At 43.0% G+C, this 22,306-nt stretch overlaps 1 protein-coding gene across 11 annotated transcripts in view; it reads right to left on the minus strand.

The window, feature by feature from the left end:
- Positions 1–22,306, minus strand: part of PAK1 (p21 (RAC1) activated kinase 1) — a 98,924-nt gene that overhangs the window by 44,020 nt on the left and 32,598 nt on the right. For 4 of the 11 annotated variants that reach the window (XM_063148693.1, XM_063148695.1, XM_063148692.1 and 1 more), the window contains one exon: positions 958–1,036. The exons of 4 other annotated variants lie outside the window; for them this stretch is intronic. The gene's annotated coding sequence lies outside the window, so the exon portion shown is untranslated. Of the gene's footprint in view, positions 1–957; positions 1,037–11,317; positions 11,482–20,075; positions 20,155–22,306 lie in introns of those variants that run through there. 3 more of the 11 variants (XM_063148697.1, XM_063148703.1, XM_063148699.1) reach the window with 3 other exon arrangements.

A 22,306-nucleotide genomic window follows, 5' to 3' on the forward strand; every position in this document is an offset into this window, starting at 1 on the left:
AATAGCAGTGGGATTTTTCCCTCATTCTGCTGCACTTTTTTACTGACCCCATGGATTTCCTGCCCTAGAAAGCATTCCTTGTCCAGCTTTTGGCCAACAAGCCACATTATATAGCGACATTTATAGCAGGTTGCTATGGTGTTAGCAAAGGGAAAGAGCTGGTATTGCATGAAGTATCAGAGACTCAAGGAATGAAAGTCCTAAATAATAATAATGAAGTCCTTTACTACAAGGCACAGCATTTAATGTTCTGTTAGTGCTAGTGAAGCTGCCTCATCTCTGTCTGACTTTCCCAAGTGAACAGCAATGTACTTTCTAGAACTGTTGAGAGATTTGATTCATTACATACTTCACCCAGGGCTCTGAATTCTTTATAAAGGAAAGATTATGGGTGGCAGCAGAAAGTCAATTTTCAGGAAGTTTGAGGATGATACAGTATTGGAAGTGGTGGCTAACAGACCAGGCAGGCCACTCAGAGGCATGTGGACAGGCTGCAGAAATGGGCCAACACCAACCTTTGCGGTTCAACAAAGGAAAGTGCAAAGCCCTGCTGCTCAGTAGCACACAGTGGGAGCCAACAGGCAGACAGGAAGCAGAAAAAGCAGAGAAAGGCCTCAGATTCCTTGGTGGACAGCAAGTTGGCCATGAGCCTCCAAACCACATTTGTAGCAAAGAAGTTCAACAGCATGTGGGCTGCATTAGGAAAAACAACTTCCAGTAGGTCAAGAGAGGGGATCCTTCCACTCTGCTGAGGGCTGGTGAGACAAATCTGGAGTGCTGGGACAAGTCCTTCCCTCCCCAGCATAACAGAGACAAGGACACACTGCTGAGAGTCCAGCAAAGGTCCACAAAGAAAATTAAAGGACTGGAGTATCTGGCATATAAAGAGAGGCTGAAGGAGCTGGGATACTTCAGCCTGCAGAAGAAAAAGCTCAGAGGGGTCTTATCAATAAATACCTGATGGAGATGTAAAGAAGATGAAACCAGGCTCCTCTTGGTGGTATCCAGCAACAGGACAAGAGTCAGCGGGCACAAACTGAAATACAGGAAATTCCATTTAAATGGAAGAACAAACCCCACAACAAAACCACACTTTTTTTCTGGGTGGGGATGAGGGGAGATGGACACAAAACCACAGAACTCAGAAAACCACAGGTTGCTCAGGAAGATAATGGGAATTTCTATCCTTGGGCATGCTCAGAACCCCACTAGACATGCACTGAGCTGTTTCAGCTGCCACTACATGAGGTGGGGAATTGGACTAGACTATCCACACAGAGGTTCCTGCCAATCTACAATTCTGCAATTACAAGCCACACAAACTGATAGGGAGGCTTCAAAGGAGAGAGAGACACAACATCATTCAGACTACTTGTCTGAAGCATGTTTTTACTCCTCAATACCCAAGCCCCAGTTTAGTGATGAAGACAAATTAGAAGTGGTTGTGACAACCTTGTGCAGAGAACCAGCGGAAGAGCTGGGATCAGTACCATAACACCCTCATTACGAAATTGAGTGTGTGGAGCACAGTTCCAGTACTTGGGAGATGCCAGCTCTTGTCCCAGTTCCCACAGACCTCATTTGTGATCTTGGAGGCACAAGAGGGGGAGAAAGCCAAAGAACTTCTTGTCTGCTTGGCCCTCCTCCTATCAGTCAATCAAGTCTTTAAAGGAAAGGCAATTCAGGTAGTTAGAGAGCACATAGCATGAGATGAAGCCCTTCCAGCTGCTTCTGCAATTTCAGTCAGCACTGGAAACATATATCCAGGAAGAGAAAAAAAGGAAAAAGAGAGCTGTGTACACAATCCTGAGGGGGAACTCAGAGGTAAAGGGGGGCATGGACTGATTTGAAAATGCTTCTTCCCCCTTGGAGTCCCAGTGATGGGACAGAAGAGCCCTCCTGGGCTTGAAATATGAATTGGCAGTGACCACTGAAGGGGAAATGGGCAAGAAAAACAATAGTGTGGGCTTCAGAGCCTCAGTCACAACTGAGCAAGTTCTTGGGGTACCTTTACCTAACACTTGAGGCTGACATGAAGTTGGGTTCAGTCAGACTTTAATTTTGACGCTCCACTGAGATGTAGGAAAGAAGCTCCTCAACTGGGAAGACTTTCTGCCAGCCAAGGTTTGCACAGCAACATTTTCTGGAGGGATTTGGGCCTCTTTTCTTTTCTTACTGTTTGATTTTCTTAAGTGTTGCCAACACAAACACAACATCTTCCCTCTTTCTTGCGTAGAGAGACAAAGCCAGAACAACTTATGATCTCAACCACTTGGTGATAGTCAGGAACTTCAGGTACCTACTTTCAGACTCTTGACTTCTAAAATACATTTAATTCGATTTCCCTGGAATGCAATATACTGACAAAAGTTGCAGGGATTTCATAGAAACATTCTCCTAAAAAAAATAAAAATCAGTTATCTGAGCAAACAATTTCAATAAATTTATGCTGGTAATTAGAAAGAATTTTAATTTTTCCATTTAAAATACATGGGGTTATATTTTCTTTATTTATGAAAAGTAGAATTTTCAGAACATCAGTGTTTCCTCTACAGAATGAGTGCCTTCTTCATGCACTGCTCTAAATCAGCAGCTAATTTCTGTTTCCAGATCGCTGGCATTTCACCAGCACTACTGAGAATCTAAAGAAAAGTTACTGGAAATGTTTTTGGTTAAACAACTTCTTGTTCACAAATCTCACATGTACAAACTTTAAGGGCTGCAATCCTGCAGTTTGATCTCTAGTACAACACAGAGGCATCAAGTCTCAATATCCTTGATTTTTAAAGGACAGAAAGGTCATCAGTAACAGCTGAGGGGTACTTGGCCTTAATGCCAGCAAGCCACCCACTGAAAACAGTGGGAGTTTAGCCCAAATTAGGATTTCAGGATTTATCCCTGCAACACTTCCCACACAGTACTACCTGACAGCTTCTGAAAACTGGCAAAATGTGAGGGACATGCCAACACCATCCCAGATGAGGTTTCCAAGGGTGTGTTTTGTAACAATTGAATTCAACCAACACCAGTCTGCATATGCACATATTCTCACAACTCCAAGGGGGTTTAGCATGCTGATTTTAAAAGCACAGTGGCTAAAAACACCTCTCTGATAGCTATTCAATGCCAAATAAACCACACTTTAAAACAGCCCCAACCACAAAGCAGTTGCATCCAGGGTATTATTTAACTTGTACAATAATACCCCCAACCTTCAGATGCTTTTCTAGAACTTTTTTCTAGCACCGAAATCCCTATCTTTTCCCACCCAATACCTCCAAAACTGCCCTAAAATAGCTACTGCCATCCCCAACACGACCTGGGACAGGGTGGATGGGTTTACAGCAAGGAGGGACTAAGGGCTGAGAGGCCAGTTTCTGCCCACACAGTGCCTTTGTAACCAAATCTAGTGGTGTTGATGCTCAGGAAACCAGTTCACCACTGGCTGATGAACTTTCCCATCCCTGTCCCACTCTTAACTGTGCAAATATTGACCAGGTAAGTATGTGCCAGAGCTGAGTGCTTCTCCTGAAGGAAACATGTCTATGAGCCCTGTTCAATCCCATCTGGCCTTGATCCCTCAGGGATCAAGGGAACTCAGGCATCCCAGGGGCCAAAGGCTTTGTACAGTACCGCTGCTCTGAATGGAAGGTCTGGGTCCTGCCCAAACCAAAGCCCCTGGTTTTGCAGACAACAGCATAGGGTCTGTAGCATCCAATTTTTAAAAAGATTCTTTATTTGGATCCCTAGAGGCAGCAAGCCTTTGCACAAGACAGGGTCAACACATACGGTGCAAGTCAGGTCGCATCCTTGTAAATAACCAGTGGAGCAACTGGGATACAACAGGGAAGAGGAACAGCCTCTTTAGCTACCACAGCACCTTCCTGACAGCAACCAACAGAAAATAACCCAAACAAATTATAAAAATAAAAAAAAAAGTTTAAAAGACAGTCAAGGACAGTGGGGCTTTCAGAGAATGAAACATGACTTATTTTGAAGCAAGAGCACAGCTAAGTAGACATACTGCTGAAGAAACAAGACAGGTACTACTCTAAAAGCACCAATTAGTTAGCAAATGACAGAAGACTTCCACAGGTATTTTGCTATGCTTGCATTTTTCCCTGAAGCTAGTCATTTTAAAAGGATTCAAATGCGGGAGAAGGAAAGAAGCCTGACTCAAAGAATAAAAAAACTATCAAATAGCAAAACACAAAAAAAATTCCATAGTTGTCATGCTTATGACTTACATTCTCTTGACAGGAAAACTTTGGAGCAGCAAAAGCCTCTCTGCCCTCCACTTCACAAACCCTTGATATCATAATCACATTTTTAAAATATTGCCTTCTTGAACGATGCAGATTAAAAGGCCTAAGTAATTCTCTGCCATACTATTGAAAACCACACACCAGCACAAACCAGCATTTATCACATGCAAGGCCATTAAACTATTACTTACAGTGCAATAAATTGTATCCACACAGATACCACGGTCACTGCTGAGCACAAAACTGAGGAAATTCCTCATCCCTGGCCCCTGGGGTTTGAGTGAGAGAAGTTGAACTGCTCCTGTTTGGAGCAGGGTTTTGTCCTGCAGAAACACTGCAATATCTCACCTAAAACAGCAATTGTCCTGTAATTATCATGCACACTTTATAGTCAGTGAAACAAAAGGAAATTTTCATTTCAAAGGTAGTTTTTAAGGCAAAAACAGAGGAAAGCTTTTCAAATGAAGACTGTGAAAGGACAAGGAAAGAAGATTGTGCATTTTTATGGGTCAGTAAAGCAGTGATGAAACAACTGTGGCAGGGGGTGGCCATTGGAGACCAGGGTTCATTTGCCACACCAAAAGTGGGTTTATTTTCCCACAGTTAATGCACTTGTCAACCACTCAGACACAGCCCCAAACAAGAAGGCAGCCTGACAAGACAGAACAAGACACCCAGCTGGCTCCACAGTCTAGACAAAAACTTGCTTCTCTGAAGCTTTTCTATTTTCCCTTCCTCTTCCAGAGTTAAAATTGGAATGGTATCAGTTCCTTTCCCAAATGGAAAGCCCTCTGAGAGCAAAGCAGACTTTGAAGCTTTCTAGCAACTACACAGATCAGGCCGCCAGAGCTTGCTGCTTACATGTCTGTGTGCTCAGGGCATCTGCAGGGTAGTCTTGGGATCAGAGCAGAGCTACAGTTGGATGCTCTCCAGAGGTATTTCGGGAGAACAGAATCAAATTGCCACACAAACGTAATTGCCAAGTTTCCGTCTACTGTTTCAGCAATTTGCTTGACACGTTTAATTTCAGAGGAGAGAGTGGTGGAGTAATATGTTGTTTTTATTAACATGTCCAAATTCCTTAACACAGCATTCATATCTTTGGTATGGTGCAGGACTCTTTCAAGTTCTGCTCTTGATAACAGAAAGCATTACAAATTCTTCATGCGGCCTGGAAAAAATATTTGGATAGACTGAGTTTAGGGCAGTCATTGAGAAAGGTGCAAAGCAATATTCTTAAATTACCTATTTAAACTACCTATCAAAATCTACAAATCTGGAGCAGAGAATTTTGGTCCTCTGCCTTCTTTTCTGCAGTCCATTCAGAAAGCCAACCTTCCAGACACCTGTTGAACATCTGGTCACTTATTTACCTGATGCTTTCAATTCCTGTGGCCCACAGAGCTAACTCATTTCCCTGCAGAATTGAAGAAAGTTCCAATTCTGACCCCTTTTGAAAAGCCTGTCCAAGATCAGCATGTTCCTATGCTCCCATCACCAACGCATCCAGCTCTTGCCCATTGCACCTCTCCATTCCAAGGTTTCAGACATCTCACAGCATCCCAGAGAATACACTGAGATCATCTGAAAGCATCAATATGCATTTGGATCATCTGTTAAACCCACAAGGCATCCACTGTCAGAAGATCCATAGAGTCAGTGTGTATGACTTCCTCTTCACCATTTCTTTTTAAAAATATTTCAGTCCAAATTCCCACAGAACCAGAATGCCACCTGAAGAGGACTATTTGCCTTCAGAGCTACCTGAGAATTCAGCTTTTCAAGCACAGCTGAGCTATCAAAAAAACCAAGTTGCTTACACATCTAGTTTCCATTATAGAGAAGTACAATATTGTCTGTTACACTCTGCACATGGAAAACTGTTCCTTTTCTTCAACATTTCAGAGCAAAGAAGTCAGTAAATTTTTAATCTAAAAAGTGAGAAGAGATTACAGATCTAAAAAAATTACAAAAGCCATGTCATTCTGTAATGCTGTTCACAAGAAATGAGTTCTACCTTCAGGAGTCTGTCATTTGGATTATTAATTTTTTTAAATGTGAAAGGGCTGTATCCCAACACTGACTTTCCAGTCTAAGAGCATTTTGTTCTGAAGATGATTGACCATAGCAAAAAAAATCAAGCTGAAGAGTGCAGGAAGTGGCTTCAGACCTTTTTAGCAGGTATACAATTTCAAGCACCAGTTTGATATTAGGTTGAACATCCAACGGCACAAGAAGCACCAACTCTAAGCCAAAGATAGGGCAAGTCCCATGTTGCCCCTTTTGTATAGAGGCAACAAAAAAACATTCTTCCTCTCTGTTAGAATTCAGGATTTCCCTCTGACAGTCCTGGACTGCCAAGACCCCTGCCAGGGGGCTCAGAGACCCTGGCACAGAGCCCAAGATGCCTCTGGTTTTGATTGTGACCCATGGAGCAAGTTACCAACCTTAGATGAAGATCTGCAAGCCATGACAGTTTAAATAGAATGACAGTGAATTTATCACAGGGTGAAAAATAGATTTTTTGGGGTTTTTAGAACGGGGATTCAGGGGGCAAGATGGAGGGATCTGGGCATGCCCAGCCTTTCTCCTTCTTCTTCTTGGCATCCATCTTCTGCTGTGATGTTGGCACTTTTAGATTGGTTTAGAGTAGAAGCTCACTGTCTAACATAGGTGATAGGTATTGGAAAGTTATTGTAACCATTGTACACGTAGTTTTCAAAATAAAAAGATAACACTGCCCCAGGGGCAGGCAGAGTGCCTCTGACTGTCTTGCTGAGCGGACCTTGGCAGGACAGGAGAAAGAATTTTATAGATAAGATACAATAAACAACCTTGGGACTGAGAAATGAAGAGCCCTGACTCCTCCTTTGAGCGCCAGGCTGGGAAAAGAGACTTTCTAATGTATCTCAGGGTCACTCTGACCAGCTAAAGTCCCAAGACTTCTCCAGCTATCTGAAGTTCTCTCCTTTCTTGAATCCTTATAGAAAGGCACTTTTCCTGCTCTATTCCACTTTACATGGGATTCAATGTAAGTAGAAAATCCACCTTTCACATTACTTTTTGGCACAATATTCACACAGAAAGATAGATTTTAAAGAGAGCTTGAGCTTGTAAAAATTGGACCTTTCTACTCCACAAGTTAGACAAAGGGTTCCAAAATCATACTCTGTGTAGTAACAGTAATTAACATTTTACCAGTTTCCTCAGAGTTTACTAGTTTCCTCCTCTGTAGAGCCTATGAAAAATCATTTAACTTTTCAAGTCACAAACACCACTGGCCCCATCAGCCTCACAGACTCAAGAGTGGTTTTACAATAAGTGGGTCAAACTTCTGCAGGCAATCTTCAACTCCTGAGCAAGAACAATGCTGGCCAGAGCTGTGACAATGCAAAAGGGACAGGCAGCACTTGAGCACAATCTGGTCAACAGTTATTGCTTGGAGATCCCATGAGAGCTCCACTAGAGATATCAGAGGAAATACTTTTGCAGAAATCCTCTCACAGGCACAGAGGTGGAGAAAGAAACAGCACAAAGCTCTCAAGCAGTACTTTGCTTGCTCTTGTACTAATGAGAGAAACCCACAGCAGCACAGACTTCAGCATAAGCCACTCATGAACGCTGTGGTCTGTCAGTACCCAAATACTGTCTACAAGAAATGTGCAGGGGAACTGTTTACAAGGGCATGTAGTAATAAGAGAAGAGGAAAAGGCTTCAAACTGACAGAAGGCAGAAGGTTTAGATTTTCTATTAGGAAGAAATTATCTGCTGTGAGAGTGGTGAGAAAGGCTGCCCAGAAAGGCTGTGTATAGCCCATCCTTAGGAGTGTTCAAAGCCAGGTTGGATGGGGCTTTGAGCAACCTGGTCTAGAAAGGTTTTCCTGACCTTGGAAGGGGGTTGGAATGAGGAGATCTTTGAGGTTCCTTCCCACTCAAACCATTCTATGATAGATACACTGGCTCCAGGCAGCTTGACCTGGCTAAGCCATGACACTGTCCATGCTCCAAATACACCTCCAACAGCAGTGAAGACTGAGCACAAAGACAAGCACAAAGCCAGGTGACACAGATTTCAACCTGATAACACAGTTTCAACAGACATTCAAGCACAGCCCCAGTTTCCTCTAAAAATGAAAGGTTTCAGTGAGATAACTCAACTTAAATCGACACAAAGCCTTGAGTCATTTGCTGGGTCAAGATCCAGCTGATTCCAAGAATCTGTATGCAGGCTGCTTACCCAGAAATTAACCTACTGCCTCAGAAAGTGTTTCTTAATTTAGAAGAGTGATTACTTACAGCACCTGCTGCCAGCCTTGCAGCCCCATACGCCAGCTTCCCCAAAATGAATGCTAAGTCTTCTAAAATTATTTACATAAGTCATTAAGGAAAGAACTAAAAAAACTGTGCTAAATGTAAAACATAACAATCAGCTGGGTTATCAGCAGCAATTGAAACTGTAATTTCCAAAGTAAATAGTCTGAGTTAAGGCAGTTTGAGCTGAAGTTGCACAGCCAGCCCTTGTGGCAGAGTCCCTTTCTCAGCCAGGAATAAACAGCAAGCACTGCACAGAAGACACCCAATTGTGTATGTACATGGCACACCACCTCAGAAGTGGCCCCACGCAGCACGAGAACCTGTGCAAAAGAGGTGTCCTAGCTTTAAAGCCACATTGTCTGAAGGCTTTAAATCTAAAGCCAAACCCACAATAGCCTTGTCATGCAAGCAAAGAGCCTCTAGCAGTAGCTGATGACTGAGGTCAGCCAGCAATGGAGAGAGGGAAAGAAGAGAAGAAAGGAAGACCAAAGAGCAGCTTGATTCTCAAGCCTTAGTCCTCCTCTAGAAGTTTCTGTTCACATCTGCAGATAGAGACTCTAAATAAGTACACAGGCCCTAACAGGATGTATCCAGGAATGCCATTGCAAGGCCAGGATCAGTAACTTTTGATCACTCATGGCAACTGGCAGAAGGGCCCATAGACTGGAGGAAAGCAAATGTCAATCCTGATGTTCCAGAAGACCCAGGGAACCACAGGTGCACCTACAGGAACCTCATCAAGTTCAACAAGGAGAAACACAAAGTTCTGCACTCAGGGAGGAACAACCACAGGCACATACAGGTGCTGGGTTCATCCAGATGGAAAACACTCAGGCAGAAAAGGACCTGGGGGTCCTGGTTGTCAACAACTTGAGTGTGAACCAGCAGTGAGTCCTTGCAGACAAGAAGGCAAATGGCATCCTGGGCTGCATTAGGCCAAGTATTGCCAGCAGGTTCAAGGCAGATGATCCTTCCCTCTCCTCAGCACTGGTGAAGGCACACCTGGAGTGCTGGGTCCAGTTCTGGGTTTTCCTCTATGAGGGGCACACAGGCCAGAGAGAGTCCTGCCAAGATGCTGAGGGGAGCATCTCTTCAATGATGAAAGGCTGACAGAGCTGGGAGTGCCCAGCCGAGAGAAGCGCAGGCTCAGGGGGATCCATCCCGTCAATGTCTATAAATACCAGCAGGGAGGATGCAAAGCAGACAGAACCAGGCTCTCACCAGTGATGCCCAGGGCCAGAGGCCACAGAGACAAACTGAAACACAGAGGACTCCTCTGAACACCAGGAAACACTTTTTCACTGTAGAGGTGACCAAGCACTGACAGGCTGGCCAGAAAGGTGGCAGAGTCTCCATCCCTGGATATTCAAATACTGTCTGGGCACAGTCATGGGTGGTGGAGTCTCCATCCTTGGATACTCAAATGCTGTCTGGGCACAGTCATGGATAACTGGCTGTGGGTTGCCTTGCTTGATTACAGCAGGTTGGGCCACATGACCTCTGGAGTTCCCTTTCCTCAGCCAGTCTGTGATTCTTTGAAGATACAAGCCTAAAGGTGTACAGGCAACAAGAAGAGCCCTTTCAAGACACACTGCAAACTTTTACCTCAGTTTTAACTACTGAATGCATATTTTTATTTTGCTTGAAAAAACTGACATTTCACTAATGGTAGCTGAGATGTTATGTGCTTCCTTGCAGGAGAAGGGGTTCAGAATTAAAGATGGAACCTTTTACCACACAGGTCTGTCTCAGGGAAGAGTCAGCCCACTCACTTGTGTGCACACAAATTGGAAGCAATCCACATTTGGGGGCTTATTTCTTTTCCTAATCAAGACCAAGGTTATTTGCAAAAATCCGGCTGGAATCTTGAAACCCACTTCAGGCACTCAGAAGGATTTTTTCAGCACTTGAAAACATCCAACAGTCTATGCTTGCTTCCTCCCCTGACCCATATATATCAAACTCTAAAAGCCACAAGCGGCCTCTACAGAAAAGTTTGCCTTTTAGGAGATGGAACAAAGAACATAACATTCCAGTCTGAGTGCAACAAAAACAGTTTGAACAAGATCTCAAAAGGTCGCAGTCATTACAGCCTCCCAGAACTAGAGGCACCCAGTTGCAATTCAAGCTACACGGCTCATCTCTTTCAAGCCCAAAAGCTTGGCTAAGTTTGCAGGTCTTCTGGGGACACTGAGCAAAGCACTGGAGTGCCTCAGCTCCAGACCCCAGCTGCCTCAGAAGCCAAAGCAAGCAAAGTAAAACTCAAAGTACTGAGGCTTAGGAGAGCTGTGTGGGCAAAATATGACTTCACCCACTGCTTTGCAGCTGTGTAGCAGGCCCAGAAAGCATCACGCTTCACATGATTCCTTAGGGTGTTCTTATGTCCTTGCTTATGGCTTATGTATTGAAGCATCTTCTAATCTGTACATTTTTCCAAAAGAGCCCACTATCTGCTGTTTCACAATGTACAGTGAATTAATGAAGGTTTAATACAAATAACTAGCCTGAAATTATTTTGGAAGAGAAAATGCACAAGAGTTTCTCCAGAAAAGCATACAACTCCTCCTTCTTCCACCCCCTTGAACAGCTCTGCCTATACAGGAGGCTCATAAAATTTCAGGACCTTTTTCTAAATTTTAAGCACTGCACAGAAAAGCATTCATGCATAAAACACTACTCAGTGATAAAACATTACTAGCGTGGGTAAAAGAACAACTTCTGCCAGGTAACACAGAATACCTGAAAGTGCACAGTAGCTCCACTACCCTTCTATAAACTGAGGACAGGTGAAGTGGGTTGAGAAAGGTCACACAGGTCCACAGCAGAGAAGAAACACATCTTCCAGGGTTCTGTCCTGTTCTGGTTCTGCACTTGCAACCCTCCAACCCTCTGTTAATTTTGCAAGTGACTCGAGCAAGGCATCTGCTGCTGGAACAGGCTGCCAGGCAGAAGCTGCTGCAGCTGGCACCCCTCTCAGAATGGAAACAGCTCAGAGAGCAGGAGGAACTGGCAGTGCTCTGCCATCCTTATCCATCTTCTGTGCAACTTTCCCAATCAGGGATATTGGCACTGCTCGCTCTCTTTTGCCTTTCCACCTGAATGAGCCTCACAGATTTGTTCCTGGTTTAAACTACCAAGTGATTACAACACTTTACCCTACTCCCCATAGGGCACAAGTTGCATAAAGCAGAGTTTTGCATCACTGCTCCTGGCACAGCTTACAGTGTTCTTGTTCCAACCACCTGTGCCAGGAATGGGATTTTCATGTCATAGAATCATAGGGTCACTAAGGTTGGAAAAAAAACCTTTAAAATCATCAAGTCCAACTATCAACCTAGCACCACCACCACATTCACCGTTAAACCATGTCCTCTCAAGTGCCATATTCACACATTTTCTGAACACTACCAGGGATGGTGACTCTATCACTTGCTTAAGCAGTCTGTTCCAATGATTTATAACATTGTTGTGGGAAAAAAAAATCCTAATATCTAATCTAAACCTTCCCTGGCATATCTTGAAGCCATTTTCTCATGTTCTGTTAAGATGAAGAAAATGGTCAGGACTCTTTCTCTGGAAAAAAAATTCACCATCAGACATTTCTCTTCAGCTTCTGCCCTCTGAGGTGCTTAAAGCCCTCAGCACATCCCCTCAGACTGCCATGACTGACATTGACCTTGCTCCCCACTTACCTCACATCAGGCTGAGTCTGTTGACCCCCACTCAAAGCACATGCTCCAGCCTATGAATTCACCCCAGAGCAAAGCACATCCAAGCTGTGACACGACCATCACATTCCTTCCTCTCTAAAGTGCACTCATTTATGTTGCTCTGCTGAACAGCTGAAGGACATCTATTCCCACAGGTTTATCTTTGCCCCACCTCCTTGCTCATCTGTTTCCTCCTTCCCCAGGAAACTGGTGGCAGATGCCCACCTGGGGCTGCAAAGCCCCAGCATCACCAGTTAATTCCCATCAATTTTAACTTTTAAACACTTTCCAGATCAATGGCACGAACTGCCACTTCAATGAAAGATTAGGAGCCGAGCATCAAAACTCTCCTTTGATTCATATAAGATTCTGGGAAGAGAAGCCAATTTCTAGACACTCTCTAGAGCCAGCTCTTGGGGCAGAAACAGACATAGAACAAAACCAACATTGTCCTCATGCAGTGGCATCATGCCAAATCTCTCTAGGCTTTTGGCATCAGAAAAAAATGCCAGCTACCACCAGATTCAGCAGGAATCAAGCTGAACATCTCAGCTGTGCAGTCTGTCACCAGTTCAACTTCTTCAAACACACTGAGGTTCTGATAACAGGAGAGCAAAACTATCTCCAGTATGAGATGCTTTCTGAAAGGGGTGCTTGCTTCAGTCACCACAAACAAGCAGCAGGTGCTAACAACATGCCAGGTTTGACTCACAAACTTTATTAGCCTCTTTACAGAGTTTGTGGTTTGTTTTTCATATTTCTCTTTGCACACAGTGAAGGAGATCCTCTTTTATTTGTATGCTCCACTTCCAGTACAGTTCCAGCAACGGCTGAGTTTTAACACCTTTATCCCTTTTTTTTCTTAACAGGAAAATAAATAAACAAAAGGCCACATACACACCCTGGATTTTCCCTCCTTAATAGTACAGAAATACTTTGGTCATCTGCTCCCTGTCCCTTCCAGGTTTTACAACCCAGAACAAATTTTAGCCAAGAGCATTTGTTTGTGACTTCCAGCGCCATTTGTTTTCTTTCTCAAAGATTCAGAGAACCATCTTGACCCAATCCCATTAGTGCTGCTAGTAAATTAGCAACTCAGCTGGCTGGTGAGGATCATATTTGATCATAACAGGCATCCCTGTTCCAAGGGGATGGGTAAACCAAGTGTTCCAATACAAGACCATGGCAACAGGCAATATGGCAGAAGTTGTCTGAGCCAGCAACAGGACATGGCTGAAAGGGCTTGGAGGCAGATTCACATCCTGTTGGGCCAATACAGGGACAACAACCTCAGGCAGAGCTGCAACAGCCATCCCAGTATCTGCCCAGAACCACAAATCAGTGGCCCAAAATAAAGCTGTGAGGAGGCAACGCCTCTGCATTGGTTCAATTCCTCTGGCTGTCAACCAGCTTGGAGCAAGTCCCACAGGTACAGAAAACCTCAGAGACTGGAATCAGGCCTCCCATCGGTGAGGCAACCCGATTTCACTGTCCTTTCCATCAATCCCTCAGGGCTGTTTTCACTCTCTCATGAGAATCTGGGATATAGTTATGTAAAACAGATTCCTCATCCTTAATTAAAATAAAGTTCACATGCACACCCTGCTGAAGGCAGCATTAAAAAAAATTACTTCTATGAGGAATAAGTCACTTATAATTAAAAAAAAAAAAAAAAACCAGCTCATTGTGCACACAAGGGAGTGTCGAACACTTGCCAGCCACCTGGATAATTGCTTCCTATGAAAAACTGCACAGGAGAGCCCTGGGGAAAGGAAGGGTCACACAGAGATTCTTGTAAAGGCAAGAGTCTTGCAAAATGCAAGTGGGATTTTTCCTGCACAGGTGAATGCCTGAAAGCCTGTCACGAAATTCTACCTATTCTGAGGCTACAGCCACCAATTCTCCACTGCACTAGTACGGTCTTTCACCTATTTTAAAATCAAAGCCCATCGTGTTTAATCAAAAGTTCCCTGGTTGTAAAAGCGTGAGAGCTGATGGCTCGTATTACCTTTACCTGCTGACTTTGTGATTTAAACCTGTGCCCCTTCCTTTCTTCCTATATGGAACAGTCTCAACTATTTTAGCTTCTTCTTGGAAGGTAGCCCATTTCATTGCCCTTTCTGCAATGCCACTGTGCTCTGCAAGAGATGTGGAGACCAGAACTGCACATCACCCACAAGATATGGGTGCATTGAGCATTTATACCAAAGCCAAATGGTGTCATTTATCACTTTCCCAATGAGGATGATAGCCTTTGTGGTTGCTGCTGAAGTGACGTTTCCCTCTCCAACATAAGATGTGAAATTGTCCCAAATGTTTTACTTCCTATTATCCATGTGGCTTTCAAACCATAAAAAAGCCTTTCCTCCAAACTTACAGGAGCTTCAGGTGTTGACAGAAGTTTTCTGAAAATCCAAACCTCTTATATCCACTTTAACCCTTCCTTACTGACACCCCACAGAACTTCATGGGATTGGGAAGCAGGATTTTCATTTTCAGAAGCCACACCAACTTTCCCATTAACAGTTAACATTTCTCTACATATTCAGAGATCCTTTCCATTCCTGGTAGCATGACTCTTTGTTGTGTTGTTCCCAGGATCCCCTCTAGAGCCCTTTTTATAGTTGGGAATCACACTGGCAGCTCCCCAGTCCTCTGGCACAGCAGCTGTCTGTAGTGATAAATTAAACAGCTTGGCCAGCAGTTCTGCAGTTTCACATTCAAGCTCCTCAGGATTCTTGAATGCCATCCAGCTCTGGTGACTTATTAACATTTCTCTATTTGGTCTAATTTTTCCTTTAGTAATTACCTCAAATTAGTTTATGGATCTACTGGCTGCAAAAAATGCACTTGACAGAGGAACATCCCCAACACCTCCAGCAGTTAAGACTCAATAGTCTCTGCTAATGGTTTATCATCTTCAAGTAGCTTTCTTACACCTTTGACATCAAGCACTCCCCAAGACGCCTAAATCTTATTGGATTATATCCTCACACATAAATATAATATTTATGTCCTAGTGGATATAGTAAGAGATGTGCTAACATCTCAGAAGAACAGTCCCAAGACAGGCTGTTTTACCTACCTGGTGTTCCCCTCCTACCAACCTGTGCCCTGGAGCAGCTGTCACCCTGCTTTTCCCTCCTGGTGAAAGTTTCAGATACCACAAGTGATCAGTGAGATTAAACTGTATCACCATGGCAGCCAGCTGTAAGGCAGGGTGGAGATTCAAGCACTAACAATCCAAGCTTGGGACAGGAGTTTCATAAAGCTCCTCCTGTCTGGGAAGGCCAGCGCAAATGGGAAGCAGCTTTTGTGTGATGTGATGACATTTATTGATGCCGACCAATCTGAAGTGCCAACAACTGCAGATTTTAGTGGTTTACCCAGACTGAAGTACCAAAGCAGACACCTTCCTTGCTTCCACACAAAGTGTTTCTGTTCCTCAGCAGCACGTCCCTGTGACACTCACAAGGGTCTATGAAAATTCTCCTTTTGAATGAGGCTGTGTGTGAGGCTACCTGCCTGCACAAGCACTTGCAGAGTAGAGACTCCGTTTCTTTCTTCCACACCCTCCATTCCTTGGCATTTATACCCTTCAGAAGCCCATAGCAGCCCTGCCTTCCCACTCACTTTATAAAAACTACACAAGTACATAGCTTTTATCTTCCTCTTGCGTCAATCCCTCCAATCCCAAAGTTGCTTCTGTTGCTTTCCTTCAACTTCCTTCTGTTTATCTACTAGAAAGTAACAAAGATCAAAGCCACCATTACGTCACAATAAAAAAATCCCCCCACCCTTCACACTGATTAGCAACATCAGACCCAATTTTCAGAAAGATATTTAAGAGTTTTTTAAAATACTTTACCAGCTTAGGTGCCAAATCCCAACAGTTTCCGAGGGAATCAAGCGCCCACGCGCTTTCTGGATTCCCACTAGATGCCTACCCACATCTTTCAGTACGTAACCACATGAAACACTACTTTTGTTCTCAAGGTTAGGCTCTCAAGTGCTGCTAACACAGTCCCTGAATGTTCCCACTGAAACACAGAGGCGACTGAGAGAGTTAGGCCTCCTGGTTAGGGAGAGGAGAAAGAAAAAATAAAAAAGGAAAAGAAGTAGGGGAGGAAAAGAGAAGAAAAAGGAAAAAAAAAAGAAAAAGCTCTCCACAACTTTTGGCTTTTGCTCTTTTATGCCAGGCAGATCTTACCAAATACCTGCTGCAGAGTTCCTGCCAGATGAAAGCTTTGTTTTCATCTTGGCTATAAATTCTGAGGCACAGATGTTGCTGAAGTCTTTCTGTATATATTGCAGGGTATTCAGAGATAAAATTACATTATGCTATATCAGAAATATGTTTTCCTACTCCTCCTGTGCCTCTGCTTCCCTGTTTGCCCTTTACACCTATATGACAGAACTAAGCATATTATTTCTCCAGCACAGTTGTGCTTTATGCTCACTGTGAGCCTTTACTGGCTGTGTTTAGGTAGAAGGTGACAAAGAATCACAGCACCTCCATGAAAAAGCCATCAAACATTTGTACAACTCCTACACTATAGCACTTTAGCTACGAAGTGGAGGACTGCAAGGTAGAAGGGGAACAGCAAAACAGTAGGATTCTTTAATTTTGTGAGACTGGCTGCAGTATTAGCAACTTAATTCTGTCTCAGAGTAAAAATATAGTTCCAGCTAAACAACAGAAGAAGTTTGGGCCCAGCTTATAATCATTCTCTCAATTCTGAAAAACTTCTCAAGAATACATATAACACTTACATGACACAAGACATAATCCAGATAGGGGATGGGAAAAATCCCAAAAGTGCTCTGCTACACTAAAAAATGAACCCACTAAGCAAAGCACAGAAGTCCCTACAGCATGACGGGGATTACAAGAATTATTCCTCCGTATGGAATCAAAGAAGGATTGAGAGCAACAGAACAATGGGATGGGGAGAAATACATGATCCAGTCGTGATTTTTTGTCAGGGTCTTTCTCACAAAGACATTTATTAAAGACAGAGAACCAGCTAGAGAAGAGTCAAAACCAAAAGGCTGAGAAAGTCTGGGCTGTTCAGCCTGGAGGAGAGAAGGCTCCAGGGACACCTTAAAGCACTTTCCAGTACCTAAAGGGGATACAAGAAGGTTAGAGAGGGACTTTTTACAAGGGCATGGAGTAACAGGGCAAGGTGGGGGGTGGGCTTAAGCTGAAGGAGGGTAGGTTTAGGTTTGATATTAGGAAGAAATTCTTTACTATAAAAGTGGTGAGGCACTGGCACAGGTTGCCCAGAGAAGCTGTGGATGCCCCATTCCTGGAAGTGTTCAAGACCAGGCTGGATGGAATTTTGAGTAACCTGCGCTAGAAGAAAATTCCTTGCCTATGGCAAGGGAGTTTAAACTAGATGATCTTTAAGGTCATTTCAAGCCAAGCAATTCTATGATTCTATAAAATCCATTCTGCACAAAGGACTTTCAGCTCTGCAGCATAAGCAGGTCCCTCAGGAGCTGACTGGGCAGGTGCTAGAGGTTCAGACAGCTTGGGGATAGAGGGATGTAGGAACAAAATAAGCAACATAAAAAGCTGTACACAGCAGATATCCCAATGACAAAATTAAAAGGCACTTGAGTGTCAGTTCTAAGGAGCCACCAGATCTCACCGTGCATCTCACAGACCTTACTTCCAGCACTCAGACCTGCAGGCAGCTCCGTGATCTTTAATACTACACCACAGCTACAGTCACTCACGCTGCTTTGCAAAGTTTCCTGCCAGGTCAGCTCACAGCTCACAGCCAAGTGCTGAAAGGGAAAAGCACCCTTGCCTTTGGATGGCTGTGTGCCACGATGAGCTCAGCTGTGTCAAGCTTCATCCTCCCATCTCAGCGCCTAAGAAACTCAAGCAAAGAGCACACTCCCAGCAGGTGGAGAGAGATCCCTCCTGTCCTTTCATCATGCACTCAGTCTCCCAGAAATTCCAAGTTCAGAATTATACTTTTAATGTTAATTTTGAGTTGACCACATCAAAAGGAAAACAGCTGCCAATGACCGCATCCTTGCTTTATAGTTTGGGGGAGGAGGGGACTGCAAGCTGGTTTTGAGAAAAAAAACAAAACACAAGCTTCTCATATGCTAGTTGAGAAGAATCTTAAGTCAACCACACTCTCCTCCAAAATTTGTAGTTAATTCATTAGCAAATTTAGAGCCCTCACAGAGAGAGTTTTTCTGCTGAAACAAGCACAAGTTATGTTTACAGAGAACCCATTCCTTGCTCACCCCATTCATACCCCGATAAAAATAAAAAAGGCTCACAAAAGGCCCATCATGTAAGGGAAGCACATGAACTCATGAGAAAGGAGAACACAGAGATCAGGCATGCTCATCATCTTGGATTTCAGATGATTTACCTACAGCTACAGGAAGTGCAGATGGAACAGGATCTCAAGTCTTCAAAAACAAACACAGCTACACCACACATTGGATGAGATCACGTTGTTGAAGTCACTGCTCCTCAATACTGAGCCAAAATAACAGGGTGGGACTCAAAAAGCAACATCATCACAAACACAAAGCATCCACTGTAATACTAAATTTAAAGCAGGTATGATGTAAAAAGCAGAAAGCATTTGCGGCTCAGGTGAGATTCTTCTCATCTTCATGACCATTACATCCTAAACTGCACATTTACACATTAAATGCTGCCATATGTTATCATGTGATGAAATGTTTTTGAAACAAACAAAGAAAAGCCTACACAAACACTGTTGGTGGCATTTGGACTACATCCCAGGATGAATAAGTATTGGATCAGAAGGCAGGAAGGACTCCTGCAGGATGTACCTAGTGTTAGAAAGAATTAGCTCTTAAAAAAAAATAATTATGTGAATTCAACAAAAAAAATGATCATCCAATGAGCTGCAGGAGATAAAGGAAATCAAGCTGAAATCATTTCAACATTAGCATTTTTCTTAAGTAGCAAATAACTTTAAACAAAGCCTTTGCCTGCAAGAATAGACATTGTTGGTTGGACAAATTAAATTACTAAATTCTTACAATTTTTTTACAGCTCATCACTTCTGAATGCTTTCCTTTGCAACTCAAGGACTTGTTTCAGAGGCACACAAACCAAATGAAAAGCTGGCATTCTGAAGTCTACAAGGTAGTGAGATTTCTGATCTGCCCTTGCAGCCTTCTCCTGCCCTGACACCCCCAAATCCCCTCTTCACCTGAGTCAACTGGAAACAAGCTTGGGAGGGGGGACTGTTCATATGAGCTGGCAGGGCACTGTTTCAGCAAGTATAACTCAGATGTGAAAGGCACAAGCCCTGCTATGACAGTGCACTGAGTCACTTGATGACAAGTCACTGAGGCATTTAGAGATGGATTCTGAGTTCTAACAAGTGATACTGTTTTGCCTCCTCGAAGGGAAGGATGTGCCTTTATTGAACCTGGAATCCAAACACCGCCTGTGGCCGTCTGCCTCCATCTAAAGACAGCCGACACAGAGGAATACACTGTTGCATATTTTGTGTCTTGCAGGAGAGCCCAGAAGGAATCTTGAGTTGTTTGCTTTCTCTTCTTGAATCAAGTCCTGCTCTTGTCATTCCCAGCCCTACCCTTACCTCCTCAGCCTTTCTAATGAAATCTACAGATTTAAATATTTCTAGGTATCTCATTACCAAAACTACCTGTGTGATAGAGGAAGATAATGGGTTTCTTCCTCTATCCAGTCTTCATTCTCCCCCCAAGCCCCAAAGAAGATGCTTTGTACTGGGGTGGAGGACAAAATATTTTACCTCCCTGCTGCTCATCTGTGCTCGCCCAGTATCTTCAGGATCACAGAAGTATGAGGAATCTGTTTCTCATCAGTCTTAGGAGTGACCAGGGAAAGTAAAGATAGGCAGGAGATGAACAAGGTTTCTGTAGAAAGGCAAAAGGAAAACCAACAAACTAGCAAAGAATTGTTTAAGAGATATGATCAAGACATGGAAGCAGAGAAAAGAAACCAAACAAGAAGAATACAAAAGTTAGCTCCCTCACACACACTGCAAGTTAAGTTCAATATTGTTGTCAAGGCTCCCAGAAATGGCAAGACACAAGTCTGACACTGGAGGTTACAGCTCCAGATAAAGTGCCAGTTTAATTTTATTCATGCTCTCCAAAATCTGGTTTAGGAATATATGCAAAGGAATTGAAGCAGGCTGGAAAAGTACTTCCAGTCTCACTTCTTCAGAGTCTTTTGGCTGTGGCATGGTAGTGGATGAGACTCCTGCTGATTGAGTAAAAAGGGTGTACCATATTCACAGCATTCTCTCTGCTACCAAGGGAGTCAAAATTGCACAAAAGAATTTATAGCACACACAAATGTAAGAGACTGCAATTTTTCCCAGATTACCTGATTACCAAGACATATAGGCTGATGCAACAATAAGAAATTTGATGAGACAGAAATTAAAATGCAGATTTTTACATTAGATCAAGATAATTGTGAGACAATACTTGTTGCTGGTGCTGCATTTCTTCTCCTTCCTTCCCTCACAACTTCTCTGGCTTTCTGTAAGGCTACTCAGTGAAGACTTCAGTGATTTTGGAGAATTAAGTTATAATGCTAGTAACTCACTGCTAAGAGGTAGTGGATACCATCACTTCCTCACCCAGAATTAGGAACTGGGGGCTCGAACCAAAGCCTTTGTGTGCTTAAATCTCTTTATTTAAGTCTTCAAGGAACATTTGGATCAAATTCTGTCATTTTTCTCTACAGATAGGAGTGGGAGAAGTCTTTTTTATATGACACATATTTTTGCATAACTTTTACATCTCCAGAATCTTGGAGCTTAACAGAAAGCATCAAACACCTTAACGCACACCCACAACTGCATACATTTTACCAAAGAACCTTACCAATGACTTTGATTATCAGGAAGGGGATGGTTTTCATGAAGGACTATGAGGTGTCATCACCATTTCATTTCTGGGTCTCACTTTTTTGAGTTCAGCTCCCAAAGCTTTTTTGTTATCCCTGTGATCATGAGACCAGAGAAGCAACACTGGAAGTGAACACACATCTTATTCCAAAGTGGGACTGAAGATGAGCACAACAGCAGAGCAAAACAGGGATGGGAACTATAAGCTTGTGGTTAACCAGGAAAATTAGCTCTCCTGAGCAATGTGGCAAAAAAAAAAAAAAAAAAAAAAAAAAATCAATCAAACTTTTGTAGAAAAAAAAAGTAGCAATGACCACATCAATGAGAAGTGCCATCCACGTAGCAACCTAGCAATCATTCCAGGATCTTAGTTCTATGACTTTATCTTCCTCCAGCCTCTCTCCTGCATGGAAACTGAGTATTCCAGAGCAATTTCTCATTTCAGCAAGATTGGCCCTGTGTCAGGTGGCTCAAACCCTCTCAAGCAAATCCCTCATTAAAGATATCATTAAAAACAAACAAACAAACAAACAAAAAAAAAAAAAAAAAAAAAAAAAAGAATCCCACACAATACTTAGTAAAGCAGAGAAATTCACATTGGAAATCCAGTTCTAAGCCATTTAAGGTTCCATAAGGCAATTAGATCTGTAGCTTTAAAAATTGCATTTATGTATTATGGAGGCAATATACATATTTCTGAAGAACTGGGAAAAATTTCACTCTTTTCCCTTTTAGGAGCAACATGCCCTTTCTATGCCCCAGATAGTTATTCCTTGAGTTCCTGAGCTTGAATCAAAGGGTCTTCCTCTCTGTGTCCTGTATTTTGAGACAGATTTGTCTGATTTGCTAAAATTGGCCAGTATATGAATATCTGCCCGTTATTAGTTTTTGACCCTACCTAAAACGACATTAGCCCAATTAGACACTAATTTAGATAATTCTCAATAAAAGAAACTTTTTAGTACTATGCCTACATCTTGGAGTCTATTAAAAACATTGCCCTACCAAAACCAGTGTTCTACTAAATAAAACACTGACAAACTCGGGCTCTATTAAAAGTTAACACATTTTGTGGTTTGCAGAGGAAAATGACATTAAAATTT

Source organism: Melospiza melodia, chromosome 2 (assembly GCF_035770615.1).
Source record: "Melospiza melodia melodia isolate bMelMel2 chromosome 2, bMelMel2.pri, whole genome shotgun sequence".
NCBI classification, from domain to species: Eukaryota; Metazoa; Chordata; class Aves; order Passeriformes; family Passerellidae; genus Melospiza; species Melospiza melodia.